The sequence below is a fragment of the Mustela erminea genome, chromosome 17 (genome assembly GCF_009829155.1).
Source record: "Mustela erminea isolate mMusErm1 chromosome 17, mMusErm1.Pri, whole genome shotgun sequence".
NCBI classification, from domain to species: Eukaryota; Metazoa; Chordata; class Mammalia; order Carnivora; family Mustelidae; genus Mustela; species Mustela erminea.
In genome coordinates, this window is record NC_045630.1 from 794,662 (window position 1) to 807,361 (window position 12,700).

Genomic DNA, 12,700 nt, shown 5'->3' on the forward strand with positions numbered 1-12,700 from the left:
TCTAAAACCTCTCTTCTCGAAGAGTTGTGTGGGGGCTGCCTCCCTTCCTCTCCCAGGCCCTCTTGAGCCCTCCTCAGCAAGGCTGACTGACCCACTGAAGCGTCTCCCCTCGTGGTCATCTGTGGTTCTCATGTGGGAAACCCAGCCGTCATTTCTAAGTCCTCATTTGCTGAGCTATATCGAGCATTTGAAAAACTTGCTCACCGTCTTTGTATAAATATTCTCCTATCTTGGTTTCCAGGACACCACGTGACTCTGGTCTTCCTTCTTTCTTTCTGTTTCTCAGCTTCTCTTGGTTCCTCCTCATCTTGCTTCCTATAGAAATGGAGGTCGTGCTTGGTAGAGGAGACAAGAACATGAGGAACATAACTGTTTCTGGTTCTCATGAGATGTAATTGATGTATATCATGGCATACGTTCACGTGTGCAGTTCCTGGTTCGACTCAGATGCCCTGTGAAGTGACCGCCACGGCAAGTGTAGTTGGCACCCATCATCTCATATAGATACAGTAAAAAGGAAAAGAAAAAAGGAAAAAAAAATTGTGATGAGAATATCACTCTGACATGTCGGAGAGTGACTCCATACGGACGCAGAGACACAGTGTCCGTGATTTGTCCTTTACAGTCTCTTACTGCACACATCACACTTCTTCATATTTTACTTCATTTTGAAATATATTTGATAGTATTGATAGGATTGATATGATATTTTTTCCTTTCTTTCCAAGGGGAAGCTGGGGGTCATGTAAGTGACTTGTCCAAGGCGATACAGAAGCTTAGTGAGAAGCGCAGATGGTTTCTGACGCCTCCCCAGTTCTCTTCGGAGCCCCTGAAGTTCCTGTGCTACTGGTTCTGTCAGCTGGTGAGAGCCTCACCACATTTCACTGACTGGTTTCTACTCATTGCGATGTTGGTGTTCTTGGCGAGAATTCAAGCTACCTCAGCCTCAAATACCCCTTCTCCTGTTGCTTTGGGAAGGTCCTCCACGGCCAGCAATGAGATGTGGAAAACCACCAAGAAGTCTTCAAGCTCTTTTTCACAGGCACTCAGTGGGACGGTAAAATGCCCACGGTTCCATGGGTGCCTGACAAAGGACCGGACCCTGAGATGAAGAATGCGGTGCAGTCAATGAGACTTCTTCAGGGGGCTCGAATGTGACACTGAGGGAGGAACAGGCAAGATTGGGTCACCGTCTGGTTGCCTGGCTGTCAAGCTCCTCAGAACTCTCTTATCTAGTGTCTGATTCCATTACCCCCCGTGTAACGACATCAGCGGCTCCCCAACACCTTTGGGGGAATCTGCGTGTGTTGGGTTAATGGGTGGAGTCCTTTGCCATCTGGCCTCCTCCGACCTCTGCTTCTTGCCCCGCACTGCACGCCAGCTTGCTGTGTCAGCATCTACAGCATGTGGCTTTCTCCGTCCTCTTCATGCCGTCGGACTCCTCCGTCGTCCAGAATGCTGGAGCCGCTTCCTGCTCTAGCTAGAAGTGCCCACTCCGCCTTTGAGACTTGTCTCGTGATCAGGCCTCTCGGCTTCTGCCTTTCTGCCCCACCCTCACCCACCGGGGGAGATGCCCCTTCTCTGTGCTCCCAGAGAACGCTTTGCTGTTTTTAGTTACTGAATAATTACTCTGGGTGATAGCTCTTTTTTGGTTCACCCGTTGTTCCCAGTCTTATCACTGGGCTTGGAACTGCTAGAAACTTAGTAAAGCGCCTATTGCATGAATGAGCAAAATGTGAGTGAACTGTTATTGAATATGAAGTAACGATTGCAAAACAATTTTAACTGTGTGCAATCTATGACAGGAAACCTGGGCTCACGTACAATGAAAATCCAGGGGTCCCCATTGGTCCCCATGCCTCTGAAGACTACTGAGATGGACAAAATACTTTCAGGGGCTCGCGGAGCTTCCTAGTTAGCCTGACACGGTGAACACGCTGAGGGTCTCCCTTGTAGAGAAGAAATCGTGCTTCTCCAGAGGCATGAGCAAAGGCCACCGAAAGTAACAGAATCACAAGGGTGTATGGATATCAGAGGAAATTTGCCTTTGCCGTGTGCACCCCACAGAACACGGCGTACAGGAACACGTTCAGCTGGAATGCTGTAAACCAGAGTCACACAGTGACACATCACAGAGAGCCCCAGTAGGACACTTGCGGGTGGAGAATGGAACAAGCATCAGCTTTTCCGTTCGCACAGCAGCTCACTCAGAGCAGCGCGGCGTCTCGAGCAGCCCACCCCACTGAGACGCTCTTTTCCCAGCCTGCTGGTTAGGTGGCTGCCCTGGGGGTCCCTCAGCCGCGGAAATCTCTAGCTCAGAAGAGGGGCCCGAGAACCGTAGGGTCTGTCCCGCGGAAAGTCTCATGAGTAAGATTTCGAGTCGGCAAACAGCAGAGGCTGCTGTGAGGAGCAGATCAGAATTTTCCTCTTCTGCCTTTCTCTCCCCTCCACGCAGTGCTTTCAGAATAGAAGCGATTTCCTCTCCGCTCCCCCCGCCCCCAGCCCAGCCCCCCGGAGGTCCACCGCAGCTGCTCTGTACGGTCGCTGCAGGAGCGCCAGCCTTCCTGCCAGGCTCTCGGCCAAGCAGAGGAAGACTCAGCCCCTGCAGGCCCCCCGCCCACCCCCCAAAACGCCTTGATGTTCAAGGGTCAGCGTGAGGAGGGGACGGAGCTGAGGAGACGCTCTGGACAAACACGGTGCCTCGTGAGGTCTGGATGTGAGCGGGGGTGATCTGGAGACCCTTGAGGATGGGGACTTGCCCATCTAGACCCTGAACCTGCCACGAGCACGACAGTTGGTCCCTGGTGGGGACTCCAGAGCGCTGAAATCGTGAATAAGGGAAAGAGGAACTAGGGTATTGTTCCCCGGAGGGTGACTGAGTGCTTTCTGGGTACAGGAAGCGAAGCCGAAATACCTTTCACTTTGTCTTTCTTAGATAGGGGGTCAGAGGTCAAAAACCCAAACAAAGCAGGGGTGCTCAGCTCTCTCCCTTAAGGAACAACCGAGAGTTTGCAGAGTAAGAAACCGGATAAGGGCTCTGCAGACACCGTTTACTACTACACAGAGGATGTATTTCAAGTCCCGATTAAGGCCTGCCTGGGGTTAGGGGGCAACTTCTTCAGAGGTCACAGTCCGGGTCGTGAGTTACAGTCTCGGTTGTGGCCGTGGTAGGGAAACTGCACAGATGGTGGAACAGACCGTCCCCACCGTGACCTGACTGAAGGGAACAGTGTTCTGGGCAGAGGGAAGAGCGTGTGAGAAGGCGCCGAGGAACGAGCGAACAGCGTTTAACCTGGGATGTGATGCGTGAGGAGGCAGCGGGGTTCAGATAATGACGCTAGAAGTCCTGAGCAACGTGAGGACTGTGCGAATTCTCTGCTTAAGAATCAGCACCCATGTAACCTTGGGTCAGCCTGTAAGAAGAGGTGCCTGGAAATCAGGGCTTGAGTTTCAGTTTCCAGGTTTCGAAGTCGCCCTACCTCTGCCTCTGGACCCGTCCTTCCTCCCACGCAGAATACAATCTCAGAAAGGTATTGCATTCCTCGGTTCTTCCTAGAATAAACAAATCTCCAGATTGCCTCAGTCTTACAGAGAGAAGGAAGGAGCAGTTTGCCTTGTGGCTCTGGTACTTGCTGAACCTTTGGATTTCCAATGTTCTTGTTGGCTTTCCGTTTTTAAAAAATATCAATTAATTACGTTTTTTTTTTTAAATTTGGTCTTTGATGCCTTAATTATTTTGGACATCAATCATTTGTCTGCTTGGTTTCTCTTCCCGTGTCCTGAAAACTGCCGCCCACATCCCATGCACGAGAGAAACCGTGTTCTTGCAACGCAGTCCTCATCCCCTGGCAATCGCTGATCGATGCGGGAGTGAATTCGACTCGGACTCTGGGCAGGAACTTGGGTGTGGGTCTAAGTGATTTCAGTTTAGGCTGGTTGGGACCTCAGACAGGAAAGAGAGACCAGGGCGGCTGTGCTCCACTGTGGGGCCGTCAGTGAGGCCCAGGAGCTCCTGCTGTCCCCGAGAGGGGAGTGGGACTTGGGCTGTCTCGGGTGCTGCAGGCCTGCCTCCGGGTCGCCCCCCAGGCCTGGCGCATCTTTGCGTATGGTTCTGTGAGTTCCTCTGTATCCTTGTAGTACCCCCTCGTTTCCACTCACTCCAGTTCCCCCGTTTTCTGTTACTGCAGCCCCAGTAGTACTGATTCTCCTCCCCAGCCCTGTTCAGGGCTCCATTTTGAGTCTAATTCTTTTGTTTCAGCAAAGGGTTTTTAGCTCAATTCTGTTAACATTTTTGGGCAATTAACTGAGAAACATTGTATTTTTTCTGTTCTAAAATAAAAGCAATGGTAAGACACTTAAAAGGAATTTTCAGGGGGGAAAGGTGCCACCACATTCAGGGTAAACAATCTCTGATTCTAACTTTAAAAATGTGAAAAATGTGGAAAAAAAAAAACAGGCATCTTAGAAATTGGCAATTCGGTAAAGCTTTATTTATTTATTTATTTATGTATCTGGGAGAGGGTAGAGCCAGAGAGAGAATCTTAACAGGCTCCACACCCAGCAGAAGCGGAGGAGGGACACCTTCTCACCACCCTGAGATCATGACCTGAACGGAAATTAAGACTGAGATGCTTAACCGACTGAGCCACCCAGGCATCCAGTAATATTTTACGTTTAAGCAGTACATAGCACGTCACATTGTCCCACTGCTTTTACATATAGCACTGTTTTTAAAAAAAATTTTTTAAATTTGAGTATAGTTGACACAAACCGTTATATTAATTTCAGGAGCCGAGAGAGTGAGCCGACAGGTTGACGCTTCATGCTTTGCTGTTGTGGCCCTGTGACAGCATCGCTGGCCACACAGGGCACTGCTAACCAGTGCACGACCCTCCAGGCTCTAGTCCAGAGATGCTCCATGAAAAGAGCTTTAAAGTTCGACGTATCCTTTTTCTCGTCGTCATAGGTCTTTTCTTATAAAACTTTTTTTTAAGAATGTGCTCCAGAAAGACAAAGTAAGAGCGAGGCTGTGGGCCTGTGAAGTAGGGATTTAACCCCAGACAGGGTAGTGGGAAGTCCCAAACAACCGTGGGCAGCGGGAGGGGAGAATGCTCTAGGAAGGAGGCCTCTGGGATCAAGGGCGAGTCGGTTCGACGACCTGCCCTGTGCCGCATTTGGCAGAAAAATCAGATTTATGGATTGTACAGGGGACGAGAGAAATTTAAAATCAAGGCCAACTAGAAACTCCAAGGAAAACTCAAACCTGAACAAGGAAAAAAATGTAATAGTTGAATGTGGCTTTCCGCATTTAGTAATGCTCACAAATTCGTAATAATATAATGTTGATTATTCAATCAATCTATATTCCTTTATTGGAAAGACAAAGCACAAGAGGGAAAAATAACGCAGTATCTATATAGAGAGATGAGTGTATCCACAGAAGAAACGGCCAGGAGAGTTCAACGCAGTTTTCTCTTGGGAACAAGCCTGGCGGTGTGGATGGTAAGTCCGAGAACTTTTATTTTCATTATAATCTGTCTTTTCAGGCTATTTGGCATTTCTAGGAAACCGTTTTTATGTCGATGAAAATCTGCTATTTAAAATACATGTACTTACTTGGGCGCCTGGGTGGCTCAGTGGGTTAAGCTGCCGCCTTTGGCTCGGGTCATGATCTCAGGGCTCTGGGATCGAGTCCCGCATCGGGCTGTCTGCTCAGCCGGGAGCCTGCTTTCCCTTCTCTCTCTGCCTGCCTCTCTGCCTACTTGTGATCTCTGTCAAATAAATAAATAAAATCTTTTAAAAAAAATAAAGCCTTAATAAAATAAAATACATGTACTTAGACTGATAGGAGATTTTTTTTAGTCAACTGGATTTTCCTAACTGCGGCTTCTTTTTCTAAATACTAACAAATGCTTTATTACTAATCTGTCCTACAAGCTGGGCAACACTCCGCCTCGTCTCGCTTCGGAGTCTACCGTATCTTCACATTCACAAACAGAGACGCCTGCTTGTTTTCCATCTCCCGTTATCCTTTTACTTCCCCATGGTTGTTTCGATCCTATCCACACTGCTGACCTGCTTCTAGTATCCCAGACTGGCGGGTTTCCCTGAGGTAACAGCGGGGCCCACACAGAAGACATGAGAAGCAGCTCAACCGTGGGCGGGCTGTGTGGACCCACATTCACGTTGTGGCACCATTTTTGTGGCCCCTGAATTTTTGTGGCCCCTGAATTTTTGTGGCCCCTGAATTTTATCAGGTGCAGCAAGACCCAGACAGGTCAGCAATGCAGAATGTCACAGAACCTTGGTATATGCACCTTTGGAAATCAGAGAGACATTTCGTACCTCTGTGTCTGAGCACGGGTTCCACTCAGATCTCCTGTTCGCAGCGTGAGGTCTTGCAGGAGCCGCAGAGCGTGAGAGAGCAGGACACACATCTGCGCGGGAAACTGGGGCATTTCTGGTATGGGAGGGCCGTGGCTGGGACTGTTCCAGGCAGCAGTCGAGGATGCTAGACAGAAACCAACTCTAGAAAACATAAGAGGAAAAAAAGACTCTTGGGCAGATCACTGAATCGTCGGGACGTCTGGAGAATCTAGATCAGAACCCAGGCAAGGAAGGGAAAATCGAGATGGCGCCGCGGGGACAGTTTCCTGTCTCCTCCCTGAGCGCTGACCAGCCCGATGCTGGACGCCACCAACCCTCAACTGTGGTGACCTTACTGCTCCGCTACCACGAGTAACGTCTGGCCCTGAACCACTTCTCAGATGCAAAATTCTGGGGAGAAGAAACCAATTGATTTAAATTTGTCTCGTTTCCAGGTGGCTAGGAGGGAGATGTGTCTTCCTCCATTTTCCATAGCGGGCAGTAGGGACTTTCTTTCCTTTAATCCTGGATTTGGGCCCAGCAGGACACTTTTGTGGATGCTGGGTAGCCAAGCTCGGTGACCAGATTTATTAACCACCAAATGTGGGACTGTACCTACAAAGGGAAAGTTAATGGTCCCGGCTGTGGTGACATGGGAGGGGAAGAGAATAAACCATGGGAAGTAGGCTCACTTAATTCCTCTTGGTCCGGAGACTTGAACTTTTTAAAATGTCTAGCTTTTCTCTTGTTATTTACTACCTGCCTTCACGGACTCTTTTAACTGCGTGCTCTGCCCTTGGCACTTAAAACCATTCCCCTTACCAGAGAAAAGGGAAGATAATTGAAGCTGTTCTTTTTCTGTCGACTACATTGTATTTTAAAAACTAGGGACACCCGGATGGCTCAGCCAGTCGGGCGTCTGACTCTGATTTTGGCTTAGATCATGTTCGCGGGGTTCCCATCTTGTTTCATTTTTCCCTCCCTGCCCCCCGTGACCCCCTGCCTTGCCTCTCAAAGTCCTCATATCAGAGAGATCCTATGATAATTGTCTTTCTTTGGTCATTCAATCCAGTCTTGATACAGAAACAGGCTCTTCGGAGAGGCAGCAGAGCCCACACACACTTCACTCAATCTCTCTATTCAAAAAGCAACAGATCATGCAGGAACACAGTCTTCCTGGCCAGGGTTCTGTGTTTCAATGGAAAATCTGAAAAACAAAAAGTGGATAGGAAGCCTGAGCATGTAGGTAAATCGGGAAAAACTCTCATTCAGATGTTTATTTAATCATTTAAGCAAAAGCAAGCATTTTCTTTGCTCATTACTGAATTAAGGAGGTAGTTATCCTCACATAGCAGGACTCTAAAATATTCTTTGAGGAGATTTCACTCCCAAGTACATCAGATTTTGCATAATATTAACGCTATATTAATAACACCCACTAATATATACTGAGTGCTTAATACCAGCCACGAACGACTCTTAAGTACGTTGCATGTGCTAGCTTACTTAATGCTTGCAACAGCTCCTTATGTAATTAGTATTATCACTTCTGTTATTTATAGAGAGGACAACTTCTGAAGCACAGAGAGGTAAGTGCATTAAGTAGCTTGCTGAAAGTCACACAATTACTAAGTGATCGAGCTGGCTATGAATACCACAGTCTGTTGGCTCTTAACCACTACCATCTATCAATGCTTAGAGAGAGACATATATAAAAAAAACCATATTACATTAAAAGCAGGTAAACTGAGTATTCTGGGGTTTGAAACTTTACTTTTGTTCCTGCAACTTTAGTAGACTTCCTGATCCTGCCTGCCTGATGACATGGTCATGTTGTGGCACATCCGGTCATCTTCTGCTGAAGACGTGAGAGACTCCTGAAGAAGGCTCATGGGTTTGCTCGTTGGTTCTTCTCTGCCGGTTTCCCCCCATTCACCCTGGTGGATCCAGCGGAGTGTGTAAATTACACACCTCTCCAGTCACCCTCCCCAGTTAGATAAGGTCGGTCTGCGTTCCTGAGATTCTTTAGGCTTTGTTTCAAACAGTCTCTGCTTTTCCAGCCATTCCTATCGAGTTATGAAGAGCAATTAGTTCATGCTTGAGTTCTCGGGCATAAACCTGTCTGTAGATATTTTCTTATCGTAAGACTCTAGTATGTGCTCAAATGAAACATTTTGGTCTTTTATGAGATACTGCAAGAACACTAGCTCTCATGGAAATTTGGAATGGAAATTCTGTCCTCATGACTTCCCATGGTGATCCTATGTGCACTGCTCTTGCTGTACCAATTTTTGGCAGTGAAGAGTAAAAATTACGGAAATATTTCCTTTGGTTTTAGGTCTGCTACATTTTTTTCTGAGGATTTAAGTTTAGGACTTTTACAGCGAAACCCAAATAAGGGTGCATCCTCCAATTCTTTCCCCCTTTGTCCTTCTAGAAAACAAAACTTTTCAGGGCCCATAGATGGTTTAGTCAGTTACGGGTCTCCCTTTGGCTCAGGTTGTGTTCTCGGGGGTCCTGGGGATGAGCCCCATGTCGGGCTCCCTGCAGGGAGCCTGCTTCTTCCCCTGCTGCTCCTCCTGCTTGTGCTCCCTCTCTCTCTGCCAAATAAATAAGTAGAATCTTAAACAAAAAAGAAGCAAAACTTCTCTCACTCTCTTTTTATGTAAAGATTTTATTTATTTATTTGTCAGAGGGAGATAGCACCAGCAGGGGAACGTCAGGCAGAGGGAGCGGCAGGCTCCGTGCTCGGCGAGGAGCCCGACTGGGGACTGGATCCCTGGAACCTGGGATCACGACCTGAGCGGAAGGCAGACACTTCACTGACTGAGCCACCCGGGCATCCCAAGAAGCAAAATTTTTCACTGAACAAGTTGTTTTAACTTCTACATCGGTAGCCCAGCATCAGCATTTATAGAAATGTGGAGGGGAAGAAAAATTGAGGAAACGGGCCTGGGTTCCCTGACATTAGACAGAGCGAGCAGTGAGTGGAGAAAGTTTGCTTCATGTGACTAAGTTTAGCCGTTGACAAATGTCTCATGTTGGTCTGAGTCCACGGACAAATGGTTTTGAAAGTATTCACCACCACTAGTGACGAAATTTCACTGCAGCTTTGGTTACTTTCAATGAACCACAGAGACCCACTGTGGATTAGAGTGGGTAGCGGGTGCACGCATGCGTGAACGGAGGCGGGGTGGAGAGAGAGAGGGAGGGGGAGGAAACACGAGAGAACAGTTGTGGTGAGATTTGCCTCCTCACCACAGCTCCTCGGGCTTCCGCTGTGGTGCTGCTGTTGTCAGGCTCTTCCCGTGGCTTTGTGCTACTTTGTGAAACACAATCCCAGATTGATACTCCTTTTCACTGGGGTGGATTCTGGGAGCACAAGGATTCTCCTTCACAGCTGATACTAGGAAAGGAATGGGTATCACTTATTTAACCCAGTATCCGTGCTTCTGGGAATTTGCCTAAAGAAATGACTGGACAACTGCACAGAAATATACAGAAAGGATGTTTCCTGCAGTCTTGGTAATAACTCCTTCCTCCCCATTAAAATGATCTAAATGTCCATCAGTAGGAGATGAGTTAAATACATTTTGTTACATGCATTTAAGAGATTCTCCATGGTCATTAAAAAGGATAGAATTCTATGTTTGTGGACCTGGAATATGTTCATGGGCATTTCAGGAGAAAAGAGAAGAGGCTAAGGACCAGTATCAATCATCTACCTCCCTCCCTACCTACCCATCTACCTCCCTATCTACCTCCCTACCCATCTACCTCCCTACTTACCTACTTATCTATCTCCCTCCCTCCCTCCCTATCTACTACTTACATACCTACCTACCTATCTCCCTCCCTACCTACCTTCCTCCCTCCCTCCCTATCTACCTACCTACCTACCCACTTACTTATCTACCTACCTGCCGATCTACCTCCCTACCTCCCTACCTACCATCTGTCTGTCTCCCAAATGCATAGGAAATATTCTGGAAAGAATGACATTGAAGTCTGTCTGGGTATCTCTGGATAGTAGAATTTTAGATGATTTTAACTCCATTTTAACTTCTCATTTCTGTTTTCCAAAAAATTTTCTAGAATTAATATTCATTAAACTGACATATAGTAAGAAAACAGAAATAAATAGTCCATATAACTTTATCCTTGTTTCTAGAAATAACATTTCCACAGTGCAGCCATTCCTAACTAACTAGAACTGACATAAAGGTTCTTCCAACAATATCTAGTCTAAACAAGGAACCGAGATGGGTCTACCGTCATGGGAAGGTTATACTTGCTCTGATGAATTTTATGCTCCTGAGTCAAAGATCAGTTGACTATATTTGTGTGGATCTATTTCTGGGCTCTCTGTTTTGCTCTCCTGATAGAATGATCTGTTCTTTTGTGAATGCCACATTGTCTGGATTAGTGTAGTCATGGAATTTTCAGGGATTGTTACAGCAGCTATCCTAGAGAGTGTGACCCATGCGCCATCCAAGACTCCAACTTCTGCCTCTGAAAAGTGTTGTAGGCAGTCCCACAGTGTAATGTGGGAATTATTCTGAGCTAAAATATGTTCTGTTGTTTGCAACGAAGAACTCACATGGAGAGAATGACGTTCCATAGATAGCCAGCATATGCTTCTTTTTTATTTATTTATTTTTTTATTAAAAGATTTTATTTATTTATTTGACAGAGAGAGATCACAAGCAGGTAGAGAGACAGGCAGAGAAAGAAGGAGGAATCGGGTTCCCCCCTGAGCAGAGAGCCCGACACGGGGCTTGATCCCAGGACCTGGGACCATGACCTGAGCCAAAGGCAGTGGCCTAACCCACTGAGCTACCCAGGCGCCCACCAGCATATGCTTCTGATGGGAAGTTGTCAACTATAGTTGTCTCTTTGCTAGTCTTCTTGGAAGGTACTATGTAATGCAAGAAAGAAATGACAGACTAAGTGTCTAAGTCTTGGCTAACTACATGGTACTAGGAATCATCTAACTTGGACGAATCTCTGTTTATTCTTTTGAAAGTTGGGATAATTTCTGTCTCATAAGGTTATTTTGGAGGCGTAAGAGAGGGCTTGTTTTTGTTGCTCAAGTCATGTCGTGACAGAATGGTGGAAGTAAATGTGCTAGAATTCTGCAGATTTCCCACATTGCTTTATAGTTGTTGATCTTTGCTCTGTCACTGCCCCCTTCTAAGGAGGGGACAGACTAGGCATTGGTTTCATGGTGTGGTCCAACACTGGGATTTGTTTCCCCACTGATAAAGACGGAGAACTGGCTGGGTTGTGTTTAACATCTCTCATAGCCCCCATACCCTTCGGCTTTTCCCCCTCCTGTTCTTTGTCATACCGGCACAATCGCAGGGTCCAGGAGCTAGATCTGAGTTAAATGGAACAGAGCTTCAGTTTCTAGTTCTTAGAAAAAAGAATAAAATGACAAGAAAAGTTAGTTTGTATTTATTTATTCAATCAGTAAATACCTATTTTATTCCTATAGTAGGTGCTGAGGGTTCAGTAGTGAGACAGAGTCCGAGCTCTTATGGGCGTCATATTCTAGCAGAGAGAGAACGATGTCCAGGATACACATGAAAACATGTCACGTGGTGATGGCAAGAGGTAGGAGTTAAAGCAGGTGACAGCAGATCTTGGGAATGGGGTGAGGAGCTACTCTGTGAGGAGCGCTTGTGGTGGGCCTCTGAGAAGACAGCATTGGATCCGTTTGATTCTACAGCCGACCTCGGGGCCCGACTTAAATTCAGTCTCTAGTGCGCATCTCTCAGGGTAATGCGTGCGGCCTTGGAATCCTGCTGGGTTCTGCCCCATATGCTATCGGACGTGCCGCTAACACTGTACAAGCTAATTGAGTCTGTCATCATCACTCTGCTCTGTCCCAAAAAATTGGAAAATGTTCAGTAAAGATTAAAATAAAAAGTCATTTTGGCTAATTAGATAATCAGGATCTCATGAACACTCATTATTCCATCATAAAGAGCTCTTGGATTTGGGACTGACCCTTTGGGATCAGAGGAAGATGTCCTCTAGCTTGAGGTTAGCGGTGTCTGGAGACGCGTGTCCTTCTTCCTTTTAGTATTTCAGATTCGGGGAGAAGACCAGGTACGGGGAAGCAGAGAGTCACAGGTTTGGCTGACTCCAAAAAATCAGCCTTTTATTCATAAAAATTAAGTCATAACCTCTGATGAAAACCACGCGCTGCTTCTTTGTCCATGGGCCTCTCCGGCCGACCTGGCGCCAGGTCCAGACTTTGTGACAGTAGCAGTGTCTGCCTTTTGAGTATAATTGCCGCCATCTGTGGAGTCCCGTTATGATCCAGAAA

General features: G+C 46.9%; 1 long non-coding RNA gene across 1 annotated transcript; it reads left to right on the plus strand.

The window, feature by feature from the left end:
• Positions 1-4,794: 4,794 nt before the first annotated feature.
• On the plus strand, positions 4,795-8,361 carry LOC116576605. Its single transcript, XR_004280221.1, has 3 exons — positions 4,795-4,942; positions 5,381-5,502; positions 8,164-8,361. It is a non-coding gene; the product is annotated as an uncharacterized LOC116576605 (long non-coding RNA).
• The last annotated feature ends 4,339 nt before the right edge of the window (positions 8,362-12,700 follow it).